This window comes from Balaenoptera physalus (assembly GCF_965194825.1).
Source record: "Balaenoptera physalus genome assembly, chromosome: 5".
Classification (NCBI taxonomy): Eukaryota; Metazoa; Chordata; class Mammalia; order Artiodactyla; family Balaenopteridae; genus Balaenoptera; species Balaenoptera physalus.
Window position 1 is genome coordinate 105,373,290 of NC_138884.1, and position 24,607 is coordinate 105,397,896.

At 34.3% G+C, this 24,607-nt stretch overlaps 1 protein-coding gene and 1 long non-coding RNA gene across 22 annotated transcripts in view; one reads left to right on the forward strand and one right to left on the reverse strand.

Moving 5' to 3' along the window:
• The window catches only part of LOC309661227, a 993,791-nt gene extending 969,186 nt beyond the window's left edge, over positions 1-24,605 (reverse strand). Inside the window, exon 1 of the long non-coding RNA XR_014263909.1 lies at positions 1,091-24,605. This is a non-coding gene — a long non-coding RNA (uncharacterized lncRNA). The remainder of the gene's footprint in view (positions 1-1,090) is intronic.
• LCORL (ligand dependent nuclear receptor corepressor like) overlaps positions 1-24,607 on the forward strand; it is a 196,543-nt gene that overhangs the window by 42,407 nt on the left and 129,529 nt on the right. The window lies entirely within an intron of this gene.

Sequence of the window (24,607 nt, forward strand, 5' to 3'; positions counted from 1 at the left end):
TTTGTGTGAATGCCTGAGTTGGGATACAGTGTGGCTTTTTTTAGGGTTTGAGTGTTGGCAGGCTTGGGGTGGGGGCTTGTGGGTAGCACGGTACCAGATGACATACTAACTTTTTTTCAATTATGTACTGAAATACTGAACATTTGTAGTAAAAACAATAATGCCATTACAATATTAGCAACTAAAATAGAAAAAAACTTTTAAATGGTCGTTTAAAAATATTTTTATTCTGATACTTGATGAAAACTTGTTTTAATTAATTAGAAAATGAGACTCCATCTTCCATCTGTGTACTGATGATCTCTAAGTCTGTGTTTCTACCTCCAGATGTTTTTGTTTTAATTTATGCCCACATAGCCAAGTTAGCATATCCAAAAGTGAACTCCTTTTATATCTACCAGTCATATAAGACAAAACAAAAAAATTTCATGGATTTTCTGTCTCAGTGAATGTTTCTCAATTTCTCAAGCCAGAAATCTTTTTTTTTAACATCTTTTTTTTTTTTTGGTAGTAAAACAGATATTTATTCAAATATAAAAGTTTTCCCCCACAAAATTATTTTCTAAATGTATGATGTGGAAATACCACAGAGAATATTCTACTAGACTATCATATATATGAAAAGTATGAAAAACTCAATATGTATGCAAAATCAGTTTACCTCTGGAAATTACATCTTTATCACAATTAATGCTGTAATAAATCTCTCTGTTTACTTTCTCCCCCACGTCCTGTATGTCATAATATGTTCCCTGACTTATGAACTAGAGGTGATTTCTTCTGAAACCATGAATATCTCTTTATGGCATCATCCATGGAAGTAACTGTCCTGCTGGTTAGCACTACCAGCCTATTCATGGTGCTGAGTTTGATGGAAAGCCTTTAAATTAGCCATGTGAGAATTTACTCTGTCTGAGTTGTTCTTATAGGGATGAAGAGCATAGTCTTATTTATTCCAGAAAAATATTTGTTTATATGCTAACAAATCTACAATAAAAATCAAGAAGAGTATGCATAGCCAATGTCACCGGACTACTATTTTTACACAAGAACTAGATGAATCCTACAATCTCATTAATCTTACGATCACTAATATTTTTTTTAACATCTTTATTGGAGTATAATTGCTTTACAATGGTGTGTTAGTTTCTGCTTTATAACAAAGTGAATCAGCTATACATATGCATATATCCCCATATCTCTTCCCTCTTCCGTCTCCCTCCCACCCTCCGTATCACACCCCTCTAGGTGGTCACAAAGCACCGAGCTGATCTCCCTGTGCTATGTGTCAAGCCAGAAGTCTTTACCCCTCTCACGCCCACCTGAAAATAATGAGACTATGTCTTTACCCCTCTCACTCCCACCTGAAAATAATGAAACTATGTCACCATTTAATTATTTTTTCCATTTAATTGTATTATATGGCTTAAAGCCATTCTCTTTTTCTTAGGTATACATCTGCCTAAATTTATGTTCTTGTTTTCTCTCTGCTATATTTCTGCTGGTTTTCTAACCATTCTAGCTTTATTCATCTTTCCCCTTAATGTGTCTGTGTGCCACTTCCTGCTTGAGTGATCTTTTCTGAATGCAAAGCTAATCCTGTCTCTTGACTACTTTAATGCCTACCATAGCTCATTCTGGCTCTAAGGGTAAATATTAACTACTTGGCAAAATGGGCTAGACTCTTCCGGATCCATGTCGTGTGCATCTCTCCAGCCTTTTATATTGCCCTTCTTTCTTTTACCATACTTTTTCAGCTTCTAGACATGCTGCTTAAATTAGTTGAAACTTAAAATTTGAAAATCAGTTCTTCATCACCTGTACTAGACAGCCCAAGTACAGAACATTTCTATCATTACACAAAGTTCTGTTGGGTCGTGCTATATTTAAGCATATTAGGCTTTTTTTCCCCCTATCTACGCATGCTGCTCTCCTTTGCTAAGTGTGTAATGTGCCCTTCTTTGTTTTGCCTCGCTAACTTTCATTCTTCCATTAAGACTCAGTTTGGATGTCCTGATTTCTGGAAAACCTTCCCTGATACCACCTTTTCTTGTCTCTTCCAACTCCAAAGTCTGAATTCTTGCCTTTTGCCTTAATGTTTATTGCATTTAAATTCAGGAGTCAGTGTTTGAAAGCAGAATTCCAGCAGATACAAAGTATTGAAATTTTGTATAAATTATAGTTTTAGTCAATATAGTTTTATACTGAGTGTGGTGCATGGATTTGCCACCATGGAAGTAAAGATACACTTAAATAGATTTATCATCTGAGTACTTACTGAAGAAGCACTTCATTAAGTAATTGTGACCTTAGGAAAAAATAGTTTGTACGTTACATAGGTCACAGTTTTCAGATTTGCTACTTGAATGATAATTACATACATCTAATTAGATTTTAAAACACAGAATTGAATCTAGCAACTCAGGAATTTGTCTGAAGGTAAATTTACGAATAGAAAAGCATTGTAGCAGATGTATTTTCATTACAAAAATACAGTATTAAATTTGTAAGTATCAGGTCAACTTTAATAGCATTATGATAAGCAGAGTAGGGAATGCAGAAAGCATCAGTATGGGTACCTACCCTCACTCAAGTTTATAATATTGTTGCTTATCATCAGCAAGTTTTACTGCTGCTCTACTTTAGTTACCCACTACTCCCCATATCTCACCATCACTTGGTATATTTCACTTCTGTAATCATTAGTTTAGATATATCTCTCTTTGACCAAGAAGAGGAAAGACTAATTTCAGCATAATTTTAGACCTTCAGAAATGGTATTAGTGAGCCAAAGAGAACTTAAGAAAGGAAAATGTGACTTTTTGGGTGAGGGGGGAGAAAACTTCAAATTTTTGCCCAGGGCTTGTCTTTTCTAGGAAAGGGACAAAAGACCCGTTCTTCTTCTTGCTTATTTGTAGTAGATTTGGTGACTGTATTTTCCAAACCAAAGATCTGGATGCGTCTTCTAAAGAGAGGTGGGTTTTTTGTTTTGGTTTCTGTTTGCTTTGGGTTTTGTTACTCTATCTAGAAATATGAGGCTATCATGGGATAGGTTTAGATGTCAAATATTAGAATGCCTCTTTATGGCTTATGGAACAGTAGATTTCTCAAGATATTTCTGGATTCAGATATTCAAATTTAAAAGGTATAACTATCAGAACCCCAGTTTCCTGAATTCAGTTGAGTTTAGTTACATTTGGGTTTGGAAAGGCTTCATTGATATAGCTTAGATATTTAAATTGTGTGGCACAAATAAGTACAACAGGCATTTAAAGACAAACAGATATTAATGAAGAATCGTTTAATTAGAGATGCTTTCTTAGAAGACCTGGGCTTTAGTAGACAAAAGGAGGAATGGAGAAGAACAAGTAGAGGCCTACAGAGGAAAAAAAACGGAATGAATAGAGTGTTTGAGGAATAGAGTTGAGACAGGTTAAGAACACCTGACCAGAACAGAGGATTGACTATACATATAGATGTTGATTTCACCTATCAGGGAAGGGATTAGGATCATCTGATGAGCTCTCCTATAAAAATCTCATTCATATGAACATATCACATCGTCCTTATATTTGCCTTCTCATCCTTTTAGTCTCAAAAGCTTTTTTTGAAAATAGTTTTTCTATGTGTACTTGTATCATACTTTTGCTTTCAAATCATTGTTCTACTTTGGTTCAAAAGGGTCTTTATTTTTGAAGATCATGGGATTTTTAGTATGCCATGAGCGTGCAGAAAGCTAAGTTACCTTTCCACACTCACTGATGACTGTGCCATCTAATTTTCATTCTTCCATCTTTACTCTCAACCCTGACATCATTTATGTTGACTTTATTTTTTGTAAGGATAACCTATCAAGTTGCCTAAACTTCACAGTTCATGTAGTTCTCAATAATGACTTTCACTTTTCTCTGCTTCAAAAATCATCTGTTATGCCGTATTTAAAATTTTTGGCAAGGTTTTTTTTGGGCTGCGCCACATGGCTTACGGGATCTTAATACCCTGACCAGGGATCAAACCCGTGCCCCTTTCAGTGGAAGTGCAGAGTCCTAACCACTGGACTGCCAGGGAAGTCCCATTGGTGAGGTTTATTAAGGTATAATTTACAACGTATAGTTCTGTGAGTTCTCACACACTAACAGTTGGATAACCAACTCCTCAGCATTCAAGATACAGAACAGTTTCACCATCCCCAAAAGTTCTTTTTTACTCTTTGGTAGTCATCTCCTTACCCATACCCAAGCACTAACAACCATTGATCTGATTTTGACCTTATAGTGTTATATGAATGGAATCATACAGTATGTACTTTTGAGTCTGGCTTCCTTCACTTAACAGTATGCATTTCAGATATATCCATGTTGTTGCATGTATCAATAGGTTATTCCTTTTGCTGCATAGTAGTCTCTTGTATCATTGTTTATGCATTCAACAGTTGAAGGACATTGGGTAATTGTGAATGAAACTCTACAAACACTTGTGTACAGGTATTTGTATAAATGTAGTTTTCATTCTCTTGGTTAAATATCTAGGAGTGGGATTGTTGGATCACGTGGTGATGTGTGTATAGCTTGTTAGAAATTATCAAATTGTTTTCCAAAGTTGTTGTGCCATTTGGCATTCCTTTCTATAATTTACGAGAAATCCAGTTGTTGTGCATCCTTACAAGCATGTGGTATTAGCAGTTTCTTTTTAGCCATTCTAATAGGTGTGTAGTGATTTTTTGTTGGGATTTTAATTTGCATATCAATGATAAATGATGTGGAGTACCTTTTCATATGCTAATTTGCCATCCATTTGTCTTCTCTTCTCTGATGTGTCTGTTCAAATCTGTTACCCCCGCCCTTTTTTTTTTTTTGAGTGGTTTGTTTTCTTGATTTTCTAGATATAAATTCTTCATTAAATATACTATTTGCAAAAAGTTTACATATGCTATTAACCAGTATTGCTACTACTTTTACTTTAGTCAGTTATCTTTTAGAACAGTTAAAACTGGGAAAATGTCTCTCTTTTTTTTTTGTAATTGAAGTATAGTAGATTTACAATATTGTGTTAGTTTCAAGAGTACAGCAAAGTAATTCAGATATATGTATGTATATATATATGTATATGTAAGTATATATTCAGATTATTTTCCATTATAGATTATTACAAGATGTTGAATATAGTTCCCTTTCCGATACAGTAAATCCTTGTTGTTTATTTTATATATAGTAGTGTGTATCTGTTAATCCCATACTTCTAATTTATCCTTCCCTCTTCCCCCTTACCATAAGTTTGTTTTCTATGTCTTTGAGTCTGTTTCTGTTTTGTAAATAAATTCATTTGTATTATTTTTTAGATTCCACATGAGTGATACCATGTGGTATTTGTCTTTCTCTGTCTGACTTATTTATGATAGTCTCTGGGTCCATCCATGTGCTGCAAATGGCAGTGTTTCATTCTTTTTTTATTGCTGAGTAATATTCCTCTGTGTGTGTGTGTGTGTGTGTGTGTGTGTGTGTGTGTGTGTGTGTGTATGTGTATGTATACCACATCTTCTTTATCCTTTCATCTGTTGATGGACACTTTGGCTATTGTAAATAGTGCTGCTATGAACATTGAGGTGCATGTATCTTTTCGAATTAGAGTTTTCATCTTTTCTGGGTACATACCCAGGAGTGGGACATCTGGATCATATGGTAGTTCTATTTTTAGTTTTTTAAGGATCCTCCATACTGTTTTTCTTGTTTTTTGGGGGTTTTTTTTGTTGGAGTTTGGGTTATGGAAATATTAGTGCCTTTACTAGATCTGTTTCCTAGCAAAATTCTTTTTAGCTCAGCATTGCTCTATCTCATCACTAATCAGGAATATCAGTTGACTTGGAACTATAAGCAAAAACAAAACAATATATTTATGAACCTCACTGAATCAGCCTAGAAAAATTGACTCCTGAGGGTGCTAAAGTACCTGTCAAGATGCAGCATGCACAGCTTTCCAGGTTGTGTTGGCCATTTGTATGTCTTCTTTGGAGAATTGTCTATTTAGGTCTTCTGCCCATTTTTTGATTGGCTTGTTTGTAGTTTTGTTATTAAGTTGTATGAGTTGTTTTTATATTTTGGAAATAAAGCCCTTGTCGGTCACATCATTTGCAAATATTTTCTCCCACTCTGTAGGTTGTCTTTTCATTTTGTTTGTGGTTAGCTGTGCAAAAGCTTTCAAGTTTCATTAGATCCCCCAAAATGGGAAATTTTCTTTTATATTTCCTTTCATCTTAACCATTTTGGGGGAATCTTAACTTCTTTCTGTAAATCCAAACGTTTGGGTGGTAACATTTTCTTCTGCCTGAAGAATTTCCTTTCACATTTCTTGTAGTGCAGATCTTCTGATAATTAGTCTTTCAGTTTTTGTCTGTCTGAAATGTCTTTATTTCACCTTCATTTTTGAAAGGTGTTTTTGTTGAGTATAGAATTCTGGGTTGATAGTTTCTTTCAGCACTTTAAAGATGTCATTCCGTTGTTTTCTAGGTTGCATAGTTTTGGATGTGAAGTGTGCTGTAATTCTCACCTATTTCTTGTGTGTGTATTTTAGGGTATTACCAGTTCTGTTCAACATTAACTGGAGACCTTAGCCAAAACAATTAAATTAAGGAGGTAGGGGGGAAGCACAGTGATTTGAAAGAGAAATTACAGCTGTGGTTTTCCACAGGTGTTTGTGTATAAAAATGTAAGAGAATCTATAGATATGTTATTAAAACTACTAGAAGAGTTTAGAAAGTTTACTGGATATAAATTGGCCACATCCATGTATACCAAAAAGAAACAAGTTTTTTTTTTTAGAAGTTAACATTTTTAGTTGGCCATAAGAACTATAAGCAAGAATAACTCCAATAAATGATATGTTTGACCTTTGTTAAGAAAATCATTGAGTGGTATTAAGAATATTTTTTCAAATTATAAAATAGTAATCTTTAACACATTGTGGTATTCACTTAGGAGTAGACAAACAGATCAATGGAGAGCCTAAAAACAGATCCACAAAAAAAGGTTGATAAGTTGGGCTTAATCAAAGTTACAAACCTTTGTGCTTCAAAAGACATCATCAAGAATGTGAAAAAACAACGCACAGACTTGTAGAAAATATTTGCAGATAGATCATATATCTGATAAGGGAACTATATCCATATGAACTTTTATAGCTCAATAATGAGAAGACAGATGACCCCAACTAAAAAATAAGCAAAGGATTTGAATAGACATTTCACTGAAGAACATATGTGAATTACCAATAGCACATAATAAGATGTTCAATATCATTAATCACTAGGAAAATGAGATATCACTTCATACTCACTAAAATGGTTATAATTGAAAAGATAAGTGTTGGTAAGACTGTGGAGAAATTGCTGGTGGGAATATAAAGTGGTCTAGCTACTTTGGAAGACAGTTTGGCAGTTTCTTAAAATGTTAAACATAAAAATACTATATGACCCAAAGATTTCATTTCTATGTGTACCTACCCAATAGAAATGAAAATATATGTCCACAAATGCCCATAGCAGCATTATTGACAATAAGACAAAAAGTAGAAACAACCCAAAGTTCTATCAGCTGTCAAATGGATATACAAATGTGGTGAAGTACTAATATGTGCTACAACATAGATGAACATCGGACATTATACTCAGTGAAAGAAGCCAGACAGAAAAGTGCACATATTACATGATTTTATTTATTTGAAATATCCAGAAAAGGCAAATTTATAGAGACAGAAGGTGGATTAATCAATAGCTGGGGTTGGTTGTAGGAATGAGGAGACTAGATGGGCAGAAGGTTTCTTTTGGAGGTGATGGAATGGTCTAAAATTAGATTGTGGTGATGATTGTGCATCTCTGTATATATATTAAAATCATTGAATTGTATACTTACAATGAGTGAATTTTATGGTAGGAAATTATATCTCAATAAAGTATTAATAAAAATATCCAGACTTACATTTTGGGATTTCTTAGGACATAAAGATAGCCTTACTAATCAATTGAGATGGAATGGCGCTTTGGATAAAATTAGATTTCTATATTAGACTCTTCATAAACATGAATTCTGATGGATTAAAGAACTACATTTGTAAAACAAAACTTCAAAATTTTATACATACACATAGAATAATTACCTATGACCTTAAAAAATTTTTCTTATACAAGAAAAAATGTACAAACCATAACACAAGATACAAAAAAAAGTTTGTTTATGCTACATTACAGCAAAACAACCCCCCCCAAAAAAAAACCTCTGAAAAAAATATTAAAATCAGCTATACCTCAAAAAGCCCCCTGCAGAACTTCTGTTATAAGAGAACAAAACGAAAAATCAAGCCATAACTGGGGGGGTGGGGGAGGGTACAGTTCATGAAATTGCTAATTATTACCCAGAATACTAAGACTGACTGAATTTTTGAAAAGCCAGTGGTTCAGTTGAAAAGTGGCAAAAGGGCAATATGAAAATACAACATTTCAAAATACGCTAAATTTTAGTAATAATTAGGGAACTGCAAATTAAAATAAGTGATTTTATTTTCATATGTGTGACAAATATAAAGCCTGGTAATACCAAGTTTTGGTGAGTATTTGTGGGAAACAGGAACTCTTAAACATTACTGTTAGAACTGTAGGATGATTTCAACCATATAATGCAATATCTAGTAAAGTTGAAAATGTTCATACTTGAGAGCCAAGTAATTCTTCCACTTATAGATTTCTACCCAAAAACACTCTAACACTTGGACAGGATCACACATTTATGAAGATTTTTAATGCAGCTCTGTTTGTAATAACAAAAAAAGTGAAAAGTCACACAGTTCTCAACAGAGAAATGGATAAACTGCATGTACTTATATAAATGAACTCTATAGTCAAACAGAATGAACTAGGAATTTTGGATTTTGGTAAGGGTGATCTAAGTTATCTAGATCAATCCTTCTGCTGAAAACAATGGAAAATGCTAGGTTAAAAAATTTTTTTTTAAGCGCTGAAAAGATAGTTAGGAATACACAGGCTAATGTTAGAAGTAAGAAGAAAATAAGAGGTAAAAAACTGCTTAAGCGTGAAGTCATTTGTTTTATTTGTTCTTTCCTGGCTGACTAGGCAAGAGGATCAGAATTCAAGTCCTGTAACTTGTTCAAGGTTGATATCCTTATATTCCTATCCAGATTAAGCTGGGACTTCAGAGGACCTTGCCTTCAGGGTAAATGCAGCCAGACCTATATCATCTTTTTTCCCTGCAGACCCAGGAGGTTGCCTGATGATCAAAGCAGGAAAAGGAAAACGTAAAGGAAGGAAAATATCTGAGATTGAACTTGTCACAGACTGGCCTTCTAGCAGATCTGTACCCTGAGTCAATCAAGGAACTTCAGGCCATGAAATTGGTTGAAGTGTTGCTGTGGTCTGAATATTTGTGTCTCTCCAGAATTCCTAGGTGGAAAACCTAAGGGCTAAAGTGATGGTATTAGGAGGTGGGACCTTCAGGAAGTGATTAGGTCCTAAGGGTGGAGCCCTCATGATTGGGATTACTGCCCTTATAAAAGAGGCCCCAGAGAGCTAGCTTGCCCCTTCCACTGTGTGAGAACACAGGGAGAAGTTGGTATTCTGTAACCTGGAAGAGAGCCTTTACCAGAATCTGACTGTGCTGGCACACTGCTCTTGGACTTTCAGCCTCCAGGACTGTGAGGAATAAATGTTTGCTGTTTATAAGCCACCCAGTCTCTGGTATTTTGTTACAGCAGCCTGAATGGACTAAGACAAGTGTATATTAGTTTCCTGTTGCTGTTGTAATACATTAACACAGATTCTGTGGTTTAAGACAACATTAATTTATCTTACAGTTCTGGAGGTCAGAAGCCTGAGATGGGCTTCAGTGGGCTAAAATCATGTTGTTGGCAGGGCTGTGTTTCTTTGTGAAGGCTCTAGGGGCAGAATCCATTTTGTTGCATTTTCTAACTTTTAAAGGTTGCCAGCATTCCATGCCTTGTGGTCCCCTTCCATCTTCAAAGCCAGCAGTGGTTAGTTGAGTCATTCTCATAATGCCGTCTTTCATTCTGATTGTTCTGCCTCCTTCCTCCCAGTTTAAAGATCCTTGTGATTATACTGTGTCCACCATGTTAATCTCATTTTAAGGTGAGCAATTGGGAGCCTTAATAACATTTGCAATCTTAATTCCTCCCTGCCATGTAACATAATTTATTCATGGGTACTGGGTATTGGAACATGGATATCTCTGTGGAGCCATTCATTATTCTGTTTACCACAAGGTGGTTTCTAGCTGACGGTGCCCTTAGATGCTTTCTGGAAACAAATGATAAGCATCTCTGGAGGAGGGCACATCCATCCTAGGCCTTAGGGAATTTTTAATCTTTTGATGGTAAAAGCCAGTAAGTACTGAATTAAGTGCACAAAGAAACAAGGCAAGATGAGCAAGACCCATCAGACAGCAGAACCAACCCATATAAGATTTTATATATATATATATGTATATATATACACACACACTATATGATCAGATACTAATTTTTAAAATCATTGTGCTTACCATATTTAAAGAAATGACCTAAATATCTGCAAGAAATGGGGAACTGTAAATAAGATGTTAAATATTTGAAAAAGAACATTATAAAACTTGTTTAACTAAAATTACTGAAATCAGCAAGTCAGAGAATGAACTTCCACCTCTGACCATGAGGAAGTAAGAGGGTTTGGACTTATCCTCCACTATAGACAGCTAGGAAACTGGACTGTGTATTTAAAAGAAATTTGTTTCAGACATTGGAAAACAGGCAGCACAGGACTGTGGTCCCTGAGGAAAAGGAAACTAATGATCACTCCAGCTTTTTGCCTAGAGGTAGTTTCCAGACTGTAGCATAGGCAGGATTGACCCAAAAAGTGGTCTCGCTGACTGGAGAAGACAAAGGTCAACCTTTAGGGTGGTGTATGTGAATGGCTGGAACTTGTGGAGCATAATACTGGAAAGGAGAGAGCTACATGGAGAAAGAGCTCAAGAAACCAGCATAGGGTACCCTTGAATCTTTGGCTGAAAACCACTTCATGCATATGTAGGATGACATTCTACAAGGTCTGATAAATAACACCTTTAGGAAAGGACAAGTGCCAGTGAGCTATAATTTGAACAATTTTCAGAACTTACACAGGGCTGGGAACCATTTAGGTTCCCACCAACCAGAATAAGTACTGTCATGGAATACAAGAGGTATTCAGTGGAGATCCAAGAAAACTAAAGGTAGTAGTGGAAAGGCTTTTCTGCTTCTTTCCTTAAAGCCTTTTTCAAAGCCTCAAAATGATCTTCAAGTAAGTTAACTTCCTGAATGAATCAAATGTGACACTGTTCAAGGGGAAAAAAAAAGGACTCACAATATAAAAATTCATAATGTCTGGCATCTGAATAAAATTACTTGACATGCAAAAAAGCAGGAAAATTTAGCTCGTAATCAGGAAAAATATCAGTCAATAGAATTAGAACCAGAATTAACAGATAATAGAATTAGCAGATAAGGATGTGAAAACTATTAAAATTTCCTAAGTATACTCAAGGATTAAAAGGATAGCATGAACATAATGAAGAGGAAAATGGAGAATGTAAAAAGGAAAGAAATGGTTCAACAAATGGTGCTGGGTCAAATAGATATCAATACAGAAAAAAAGAACATCAGCTCTATCACACCATTCACAAAAAATAATCAAAATGGACCATAGCCCTAAATGTAAAACTTAAATTTCTGTAAGTTTTCAGAGAAAAGCTTTGCAGCCTTGGTGTAGAGAAAGTTTCTTAGAGCACAAAAACAACAACCGTAAAGGAAAAAAATGGATGAATTGATCTTCATCAAAATTAACTTTTATTCCTTGGAAGACACCATTAAGAAAACAGAAAGGAAGGCTATAAGCTGGGAGGAAACAGCGACAACATATATATCAGACAAAAGGATAGTATCCAGAATATATTTAAAAACAAACAAAAATGCTCTTATCACTCAATGATAAGAGGTCAAACAACCCAATTAAAAATTTTGCAAAATATTTTAATAGAGACATGTGAATGGCAGTAAGCATGTGAAAAGATGATCAACATCACTAATCATTAGAGAAATGCAAATAAAAATCACAATGAGATATCATGACATTAGGAAGGTTTTAAGTCATTTGAATGGTTGAAAAGAAAAAAAAGAAAAACACACAGTTGACCATACCAAGTGATGTTGGGGTTGAGAAGCCATAATGTAACATTTGTACATGGCTGGTGAGAATGTAAAATGATACAATAACTTTTTTTGAATTGAAGTATAGTTAATTTACAACATTCTATTAGTTTCTGGTGTATAGCAAAATGATTCAGTTATACATATATGTTGTTTTCCATATTCTTTTCCATTATAGTTTATTACAAGATATTGAACATAGTTCCCTGTGCTATACAGTAGGACCTTGTTGTTTATCTATTTAATATATAGTAGTTTGTATTTGCTAATCCCAAACTCCTAATTTATCCCTCCCCCCCTTTCCCCTTTGGTAACCATAAATTTGTTTCCTATGTTTGTGAATCTGTTTCTGTTTTGTAAATAGTTCATTTGTATTATTTTTTAGGTTCTATATATGAGTGATATCATAGGATTCCTATTTGTCTTTCTCTTGTATGACTTAGATGACTTAGTATGATAAACTCTAGATCCATCCATGTGCTGCAAATGGCAATATTTCATTCCTTTTATGGCTGAGTGACATTCCACTGCATATATATGCATCTTCTTCATCCATTCATCTGTTAATGGATACTTAGGTTGCTTCCATGTCTTGGCTATTGTGAATAGTGCTGCAATAAACATAGTGGTGCATGTATCTTTTTGAATTAGAGTTTTCATCTTTTCTGGATATATGCCCAGGAGTGGGATTGCTGATCATATGGTAGCTCTATGTTTAGTTTTTTAAGGAACCTCCATACTGTTTTCCGTAGTGGTTGTACCAACTTACATTCCCACCAACAGTGTAGGAAGGTTTCCTTTTCTTCACACTCTCTCCAGCATTTATTTGTAGACTTTTTGGTAATGGCCATTCTGACTGGTATGAGGTGATACCTCAGGGTAGTTTTGATTTGCAGTTCTCTAATAATTAGTGATATTGAGCATCTTTTCATATGCCTGTTGGCCATCTGCATGTCTTCATTGGAGAAATGTCTATTTAGTTCTGCCCAGTTTTTGATTGGGTTGTTTGTTTTTTTGTAATTGAGTTGTATGAGCTATTTTTTTGTTTGTTTTTTGTTTTTTTTTTAAGTAGCCCTTGAGTTGAGTCTATTTATTTATTTATGTATTTATTTATTTATGGTTGTATTGGGTCTTCGTTGCTGCGCGTGAGCTTTCTCTAGTTGCAGCGAGTGGGGGCTACTCTTCGTTGAGGTGCATGGGCTTCTCATTGCGGTGGCTTCCCTTGTTGTGGAGCACGGGCTCTAGGCGCGTGGGCTTCAGTAGTTGTGGCACACAGGCTCAGTAGTTGTGGCTCGCAGGCTCCAGAGCGCAGGCTCAGTAGTTGTGGTGCACGGGCTTAGTTGCTCCACAGCATGTGGGATCTTCCTGGACCAGGGCTTGAACCCATGTCCCCTGCATTGGCAGGCGGATTCTTAACCACTGCACCTCCAGGGAAGCCCTGAGCTGTTTTTATATTTTGGAAATTAAGCCCTTGTCGGTCTCGTCATTTGCAGGTATTTTCTCCCACTCCATAAGTTGTCTTTTCATTTTGTTTATGGTTTCCTTTGCTGTGCAAAAGCTTGTAAGGTTTTTTTCTAGGTCCCATTTGTTTATTTTTGCTTTTTATTTTTCTGTTGCCTTGGGAGAATGACCTAAGAAAAACACTGCTATAACTTAACATCAGAAATGCTTTGCCTATGTTCTCTTCTAGGAGGTTTATGGTGTCATGTCTTAACATTTAACTCTGTAAAAAATTTGGGGTTTATTTTTGTGTATGGTGTGAGGGACTGTTCTAACTTCATTGATTTACATGCAGCTGTCCCGCTTTCCCGACACCCCTTGCTGAATAGACTGTCTTTTCTCCATTGTATATTCTTGCCTCCTTTGTCGAAGATTAATTGACCACAGGTGTATGGTTTTATTTCTGGGCTGTCTATTCTGTTCCATTGACCTATATGTCTGTTTTGTGCCAGTACCATGCTGTTTTGATTACTGTAGCTTTGTAGCATTGTCTGAAGTCTGGGAGGGTTATGCCTCCAAGCTTTGTTCTTTTCCCTCAGAATTGCTTTGGCAATTCTGGGTCTTTTATGGTTCCATATAAATTTTAGGATTATTTGTTTTAGATCTGTGAAAAATATCATGCGTAATTTGGTAGGGATCACATTAAATCTGTAGGTTGTTTTGGATAGGTAGTATGGCCGTTTTAACTATACTAATTCTTCTAATTCCAAAGCATGGGATATCTTTCCATTTCCTTGAATCATCTTTAGTTTCCTTTATCAGTACTTTATAGTTTTCAGCATATAAGTGTTTCACCTCTTTGATCAGGTTTATTCCTAAGTACTTTACTTTTTTTATGTGATTTTAAAAGGGATTTTTTTTTTACTTTCCCTTTCTGATATTTCATTATTAGTGTGAAGAAATGCAACAGATTTCTGTATGTTAATCTTGTATCCTGCTACCTTGCTGAATTCCTTTATCAGTTCTAGTAATTTTTATGTGGAGTCTTTCGGGTTTTCTGTATATAGTATCATGTCATCTGCATATAATGACAATTTTACCCCTTAAAATCTGGATACCTTTTATTTCTTTTTCTTGTCTGATTGCTGTGGCTAGGACTTCCAATACTATGTTGAATAGAAGTGGTGACAAGAGTGGGCATCCTTGTCTTGTTCCAGATTTTAGTGGGAAGGCTTTCAGCTTTTCGCCATTGAGTATTATGTTGCCTGTGGGTCTGTCATAAATAGCTTTTAATATGTTGAGATATGTTCCCTCTACATCCACTTTGGTAAGAGTTTTTATCATGAATAGATGTTGAATTTTATCAAATGGTTTTCCTGCATCTCTTGAGATGATCATGTGGCTTTTGTCTCTTATTGAGGTGGTCTGTCACACTGACTGATTTGCATATGTTGAACCATCCCTGTGGCCCTGGGATGAATCCCACTTGATTGTGGTGTATGATCTTTTTCATGTGTTGTTGGATTTGGCTTGCTAATATTTTGTTGAGGATCTTTGCATAAAATGATATAATAACTTTAGAAAACATTTTGATTTCTTAAAAAGCTAAGCAACTTGGGGTTGCCAAGGGGGAGGGTGGTGGGGGAGGGATGGACTGGGAGTTTGGGGTTAGTAGATGCAAATGATTACATATAGAATGGATAAACTACAAGGTCCTACTGTATAGCACAGGGAACTATAGGCAATATCCTGGGATAAACGATAATGGAAAAGAATATAAAGAAGAATGTATATATCTGTATAATGGAATCACTTTGCTGTACAGCAGAAATTAACACAACACTGTAAATCAACTGTACTTCAATTTAAAAAATAAATTAATTTGAAAAAGGTAAACATAAACCTACCATATAACCCAGCCATTTCACTATTAATTATATATGCAAGAAAAATGAAAATATCCACCGACATCTGACTGGATAATTCCATACGATAGAGATACTAAAAAATAAAATAACAAAGTAATGATACAGGTGACAGTATGGATAAAACTCAAAATCATTCTGCTGAGTGAAAAGGGTCAGGCCAAAAAAAAAAAAAATGGAGTCTGTACTGTAAGTTTCTATTTTTGTAAAATTCTAGAAAATGTAAACTAATCTATAGTGTTTGCCTAGGGTTCTGAGTAGAGGGATAGATGGATTAAAAACAAGCGAGCAGGGGGCTTCTCTGGTGGCACAGTGGTTAAGAATCCACCTGCCAATGCAGGGGACACGGGTTCGAGCCCTGATCCAGGAAGATCCCACATGCCACAGAGCAACTAAGCCCGTGCACCACAACTACTGAGCCTGCGCTCTAGAGCCCGTGAGCCACAACTACTGAGCCTGTGTGCCACAACTACTGAAGCCCGCACGCCTAGAACCCATGCTCCGCAACAAGAGAAGCCACTGCAATGAGAAGCCCGCGCGCTGCAACAAAGAGTAGACCCTACTCACCGCAACTAGAGAAAGCCTGCATGCAGCAACGAAGACCCAACACAGCCAAAAATATATATAAATAAATTTATTTTTTAAAAAAAGTGAGCGTGTGTTTGGAAGTGTTGCAAGTGTTAGTTTTTTTGATTGTGGTAATGGTTTTATGGGCATATGCATATGTCAGAACTCTTCAAATTATATATTTTAAATATCTGGTTTCCTATTGCAAACTAGGCACTGCAGAAGAAAAGATCAGTGAATTGAAACATAGCAACAGAAAATACCCAAAATACAGAACAGGTAGAAAAAGAACTAGGGAAAAAAGTAAACTGTGCATTAGTGATTTGTGAAACAATATCACGTGGTCTAACAATATAGAATTGGAATCCAGAACAAAAAGAGGCCATACAAAAAATATTGGGAGAAATAATTGCCATGATTTTTCCAAATTTGATAACAACTATAACCCTGCACAGATCCAGGTAGCTCAACTTATTTATCCCAAGTAGAATATATACATAGAAAGCCACCCAGAGCACATAATAATCAAATTGCGGAAAGTCAGTGATAAAGAGGAAATTTTGAAAGCAGCCAGAGAAAAAGACACATTTCGTAGAGAGGAACGAAGATTAGAAGGACTGCAGACAGTCAGGAACTTTGCAAACCGTTAGACAATGGAAGGATATCTTTAAAGTGCTGGCATCAAAAGCTATCAACCTAGAATTCTATACCTAACAAAATGTTTTTTTTAAGTGAAGACAGAATGATTTTTTTTTCCAGAAAAACAATAGCTGAAAGAATTCATTGCTAGCAAACTTTTAGTACAATAAATATTGAAGGAAGTTCTTTAGACATAAGGTCTACACAAAGGAAAAAAAGGTTACAGAGATTGTAAGTATGTGCGTAAATGTAAGAGAGACATTCTCCTGTTTAAAATTTCTTTAGGGCTTCCCTGGTGGCGCAGTGGTTGAGAATCTGCCCGCCAATGCAGGGGACACAGGTTTGAGCCCTGGTCTGGGAAGATCCCACATGCCGCAGAGCAACTGGGCCCGTGAGCCACAATTACTGAGCCTGCGCGTCTGGAGCCTGTGCTCCGCAACAAGAGAGGCCGTGATAGTGAGAGGCCCGCGCACCACGATGAAGAGTGGCCCCTGCTCACCGCAACTGGAGAAAGCCCTCGCACAGAAACGAAGACCCAACACAGTCATAAATAAATAAAATAAATCAATTTAAAAAAAAAAGTCATCCCGATCTGTAAACATCCATCAACATTTAAAAAAAAAATTTCTTTAAAATAATTTACCTTTTAGAGTAAAAGTAATGTATTGTGGGATTTATAACAGATGTGGATGTAAAATGTATAACCGTGGCATCGGGAATGGGGGTGGAGCATGGATATATACTGCTCCTATCATTGTCTATTAAGTCATATTATAATATTTGAAGGTAGACTGAAAAGTTAAAATGAACATTATAAATCCAATAGTAGCAAGCACTAAAAAGAGGTCGAGCTAATAATAGCGAATAGTGGAAATAAAATAGAGTATTAAAAAATCCTTATTCAATCCAAAAGAATATTGCAGGAGGTGAGAGTTGGGGGAAGTAACGTATAACAGATGGAATAAATAGAAAACAAATAACAAGATGGCAGATATAAACCCAACCGTATTGATAACTACATTAGATATTAATCATCTAAACACTTCAATTAAAAAGCAGATATTTACACTGTATTGAAATATCAACTGTATGTTTTCCACAAGAAACTCAATGTAAATATAAAGACATAAGTTAAAAGTTAAAGGATGGAAAAAGATATATAGTTGACCCTTGAACAACAAGCGGGTTAGGGATGTCGTCCCTCCACACAGTTGAAAATCTGCCTATAACTTGTAGTCGGCCTTCCATATTTGTGGTTCCTCTATATCTGTGGTCTGCATCTGTGGGTTTAACCACCCACAGATCGTGTAGCACTATAGTATTAACTATTGGAAAAAATCCACGTGTGAGTGAACCCACACAGTTCAAACCCATGTTCGTCAGAGGTCAACTGTATAAAAAAAATGCTAATCATAAGAAAGTTGCTGTGTCTGATGTAACTTCAGACACAGTACACTTCAGGCCAAAGGATAAGACTTTAGAACAGGGATAAAGGGGAACATTTTTTAATGATGATGAAATCAATTCACAAAGGAGACAATATAAAAAATATATATGCACCTAATATCATAGATTCAAAATACATGAAGCAAAAACTGACAGAACTTAAAGGAGAAAGATAAGACAGAAAACCAATAGAAATATAGAAGACTTAAAGAACACTTTGTCAGCTAGGCCTAAATGACATTTATAGTACACTCCACCCAATAACTGCAAATACACATTCTTTTCAAGTGTACATGGAATATTCACCAACATAGTATATCATGTGCCACCTGTAAATCAAATCTCAATAAATTTAAAGTGATTGTAATCTAACAAAGCATGTTTTATGATCACAAGGAACTCAGTTGGGATTCAGTAACAGACTTCTGGAAAATTCCTAAATATTTGGAAAATAGACAGCACATTTATAACCTGGGCGCATAACAAGGCATCATAAGGAAAATTACAAACATTTTGAACTGAATGAAAATGAAAAGACAATTTATCAGAATTTATGAGATGGAGCTAAAGTAGTGAATAGGGAGAAATTTATAGCTTTAAATGTTTTTACTAGAAAAGGACAAAGGTCACATATCAGTGTTCTAAGCTTTCACCTTAAAAACTTAGAAAAATAAGTGCAAATGAAACAAAAAATAATTATAAGGAAGAATATAATAAAGGTAGGACAGATATAAAAACCATAGAAAAGGACGAACAATAAAATTATTGAAACCACAAGTGGTATTTTGAAAAGATCAATAAAATTGCTAAAACTTTGGCCAGAGAGATCAATAAAAAAGTAGAGGAGATAATTAAACTGATATTGAGAATGAAAGAGGGATATCACTGCAGATTGTATAGGCATTAAAAGGGTAGTAGGAAAATCTTTTGAACAACTTTATGCAAATAAATGCTGTAACTTGTAAGATACAAATCGCATAGCATAACCCTGTTACTATAACAAAATAGACATTTCAATAGAAAGGATGCTTAAAATCATTAGTCATCAAGAAATTACAAATTACAACCACTATTATATACCCATACATGTTCCTTACAGTGGCTAAAGTTAGAAAGATTGACAGTGCTATATGTTCGTAAGGATGTGGTGCAACTGAATCTCTCACATATTACTGGTGGGAATGTAAAAGGGTACAGCCATTTTGCAGAACTGCTGTACAATTCCTTAAAATATTAACAACAAACCAGAACAGTCTTACCACTCAGCCCAGCAGTAACACTTTTATTTATTCAAGAGAAATGATAACATATATTCACAAAGACTTTAAACAACTCAAATGTCCATCAACATGAGACTTAATAAACAGCTTGCCCTATATCCATATAAGGGAATACACCTCAGAAATTAAAAGCACTGTTGATACATGCAACAGCATGGATAAATCTCATTAACAGGTGGCTGAGCAAAAGAAGCTAGACACAAAACAATATATGCTCTGATTCCATTTATATGCAACTATAGCAAAGATAAGTTAATTTATAATGCCAGAAAATAGATTAGTGTTTCTTTGGGCTTTGGGTTGTTCCAGGAAATTTACTCAGATGGCACAAAGATACTATTTGAGTTGATAGACATATTCTGTGCTTGATTATGTTCTTAGTTAAATGAAAATATGCATTTGTCAAAATTTATTGAACTTTATTTTTAAAATGGGTACATAGTATTGTATGACAATTTTATCTCTATAAAATTGACGTAAAAAATCATAGGATGTGTTTATCAGCTGATTGTGCAATAGAGGGAATTTGTGAAGTGGAATATATATAGTAGAAGAAATTAAATGCAGTTAAGAAAAGAGAAAGAAATGTAAAATATAGGAGAGAGAGAGAGAGGGCAGCATGAAGTATATTATGAGAACAACTTAAGTACTTTTGATCAGAGTCTTAGGAAGGGTGTTAACAGCAACACATATTCACTAAAGGAGGTACTTTAGGCAGAAGCAAAGTATTCCTAGATGAATGCTCTGAGATATGATAAGTAATGAAGAGCAGAGACAGTGGTAAATATGTGTGCAAACATAAAACAACATAGTGTCTAGTGAAGTATATAGAGCAATAGCATAAATAGGAAGGAGGTCCAAGTCCTAGAAGGATAGATAAAGATTTTGATTAATGTTAGACCTATATCCTAATTTCTGGGATAACCTCAAAAAGAATAGAAATAGAGGGCATAATTATCATATTGATAGAGAAAAAACAAAATTAAACAATAAATATTCAGTGAATTCCAAAGTTTGCAAGAAAGGCGAAAAATAGAAGCTTGATACAAATAGAACAAAAACAGATAAGGAATTTAAACCCAAATATAAACTCTCTTAAATTTAAATTACTAAATTTTGACAAAATGTTGAAGTGTTTTAGAAAAAGAAATTCCATATTATTTAATAATACAGAAAGGTTGTAAAGAAATGATTGAAAAAGACATTATGGAAATAATAACAAAAAGTGTTTTATAGGTGTGTAACAAAAGACCATATAGTCGAATGCAAAAATCATTGCTAGAAATAAAAAGGTTCACTTTGTAATTATATGAAGTTCTATTCACCAGGATGATATAACAATTATAAAATTATAAGCACTTAATAATGTAGCCTCAAAAACTTATAAAGCAAAATTTCAAAGAAGTCAAAAAGAGGAATAGACAAAGCCACAATTTCATAGAAGATTTTGCTTACTTTTCTCAACAATTGATAGAAAAAACAGACATTGAAAAACCAAAACTGTAAAATTGCATCCAGCAATTTTAGAGTATGTATTCTTTTCAAGCATATGCAGAGAATTTTCAAAAATTGTGTATTGACCATAAAGACAGTCTCAGAAAATTTCAAGATTGAAATCATGTTGGGTATTTTCTTTTACTACAGTGTAATTAAGTTAGAAGTCTATTAAAAGGATAGACTATCCATATATATTTGGAAATTAAGAAATACACTTCTAAAAACTGTGAACCCGAAAAGAAGACATAATGAAAATTAGGGAATATTTTGACTGAATGATGAGAAAATATGACTGGATTGCAGCTTATTAGATGGAAATCAATAACTTTAAATGCATATATTAGAAAAGAAGAAAGGCTGAAAGTTAATGAGCTCTTCCATTTCAGGAAGAAAAAATAAGAGCAGAATAAAATAGAGGGCAGGAAGAAATAAAAGCAGGGACAGGAATTAATGGATAAGAAAACAGACATACAATAGAGAAGATTGAGGAATCAAAAAAGAATTCTTTTTAAATCTAAAAAAAAAGAGAGGGAGAGCAACTTAATGGCTCGACTGAGAAAAAAGAGAAATCATAAATAACTGAAGTATGGAATGAAAAGCAAAAAGGACATGACTGCTGATATTGTTGACATTAGATAGATAAAAACATACAAGGAAATGTTTTATGCAAATAAATTGGAAAATATAGTTGAAATGGGCAAGTTCCCAGAAAACTATGACTAACATAAGAAATAGAATACATGAATAATCCTTTAACAGTTAAATAAATTTGGTCAGTAATAGGCACTTCAGAAAGACTTTATTTCCATTTGGCATCCCTGGCATGTTCTTTTAAAATGTTCAAGCAAGGCATCCTACATTTCCTAATATTTTCCCAGAGAATAGAAAAAGAAAGGACATTTTCACTCATTTTATGAGGGTAGCATAACATTGATGTAAAAACTTGATCAAGTACAAAGGAAATTTACAGACCAGTCTCATTAGTGAACATAGATGCCGAAATTTGAAAGGACTAATCAAGATAAGAAACCCAGCAAATATGTCTCATGATAATGTTGGGTTTTCCCAGGAATGGAAGAGGTTTGGTTTAATATTCAATGTAATTCACTGTATCACTATATTCAGAGATTTAAGAAAGAAAAATGACATAGTTATTTCAATAAATTCAAAATAAATTTGGTACTCAGCCTTAAAAAAAAAAAGAAATGTTGCCGTTTGTGACAATGTGGATGGACCTGGAAGGTATTATGCTTCGTGAAGTAAGTCAGAGAAAGACAAATACTGTATGTTTTCACTTATAAATAAAATCTAAAAAATAAAATAAATGAATACAACAAAACAGAAACAGACTTACAGAGAACAAACTAGTAGTTACCAGAGGGAAGACGGGTGGGAGGATGGGCAAAATGTGTGAAGGGGATTGAGCGGTACAAACTACTAGGTATGAAATAAGCTACAAGGTTGTAATCTACAGCACAGGAAATATAGTCAATATTTTATAATAGTTTTGTATGGAGTATAGTCTATAAAAATATTGAATTACTGTGTTGTATACCTGAAATGCAATATTGTAAATCAAATATAAATAAACTGATTGATTTGGTAAAATTCAGTATCTTTTCATGGCAGGAAAACTCCCCTAGCAAGCTAGACATAGAATGAACTTCCTTAATGTGATAAGCAGTATTTCTCTTAAAGAATACAGCAAACATATTTAATGATGAAACTTGGAATGTGTTCCCATTTAGATTGGGTATGTCAAGGATGCTCACTCTCACCACCAATTTTCAACATCATGATTGAGGTCCTAGCTAAGCCAATAAGGCAAGAGCAAGAAAAAAGAAAGCAATAAGGATTAGAAAGGAACAAAACAAAACTACCATTATCTATAGATGATATATTTGTATATGTAGAGCATTTCCAGATAAATTATTATAATTACAGAGTTTAGCGATGTTGTTAGATAACAAAGTCAATATACAAACATCAATTGTGTTTCTATAAGCCTACAAGAAACAAAACTTTTAACTAAAGATATCATTTACAATAGCACCAACACTATGCAATATGAATAAATCTTAACAGGCTGTATGTAAGACCTTGGTCTTATCTAGTGAACAGTTGAGGAACCCAGTAGAAGAAAAATGTAAGTCCATGTTTGCTTTCTTTTCAGGCTTAAATCTAGGAAATACACACTATTTAAATTCAGTATGCTTACCGGGGGGGGGGGGGCGCTATACATTTTGTCCAAAATACCACAGAATAACATACTAAAATAGTTGTTTGCAATATTATTTTTGGAGTAAATTGATCACATCAAAACAGAATATCTTGGTAATAGAGATTTGGGGCTTGTTCGGTCTGAGTCTTTATCTAATAGTAAGTCTTTTCTGTAGCATTCTTGAAAGCATCCTCTGGTGGGAGTTCATTCACTTTTCTGCCTGAAATTTCCACTCATGGGAACTAGTACTGAATCATTTCACAAAGATTTTTTTAAGTACATATTTACCAAGTACCATGAGAGCTACCTTACTTTGTCAAATTTAAGACATCATCAGTTGTAAGATGCATCATTTCTTCATGTTCTACTAAATAAAAAAGTCACTTTTCGACTGACATACCATTGATTTTAACATGCATCTTGAGTATAGAGGTTTTTTAACGTTTTTAAAAGCATTTTATGATTTATGAAATATTTCTACAGAAGTATTTCTCCTGTTTTACAGTTTAGAAATATTACTGAGAAAATCTGTCTTTTATTTTTCAGGTCTATCATGCTTCCTTTAGTTTTTTTCCTTCATAATTTAAGCATCCCTAAATTAGTTCCTTTTCTTGGTTTTCCATTTATTTTGCCATCCTGGTCATTTTCCAGGATGCCTTGTAGTTTATCAGTAACCTGCTTAATACTGAATATGATGCAAACTTCAAAAAGAAAATTGTAAAATCTTAATATTAGTTTATTCACAAAGTAGAATACTCTGAGTTCATGAACTAGAGTCTTGTTAACTTAATAAGATTTTCACTAATATTTTTCCTTAAAACAAGGCAAAATTGTGGTGTTTTAATTTTTACAAGTAGGTTTAAATTTTATATATCATACTTTTCACAGTAAAAATTTCTCCCCATTGACACTCATTTACTCGTTTTTAAAATTGAGGTTAAAGATGCTACTTTTTTTAAAGTTAACATTTTTGTAACCAGTATAAACAGGATTGTAATACATGTCTCTTCTAATTATTCTTTTCATCTCTACAAATCATTGCAAAACAAATCTGCTCATTATTTTAACCTGGGACTATTTCTAAATGACAAAGGTGTTTACTTGTTTTAGAAGTGAATATTTACATTTGAATATTTACATTTTTTTTTACAATCATGTAATTCCTGGTAGTCATTGTGTGACTTCTTGCTGTGTTGTATATATTGCCTAGTTCAACTTAATTCATCTAAAGGAAAAAATGACACCTCATCGTATGTTAAATTTATAATTGTCTGATTCATATAGAATTTATGGTTTTTGATTATTGTAAAATTAAGCTTTTTTAGTAGTTAATATACTTTTCTCTTTTTAATAAC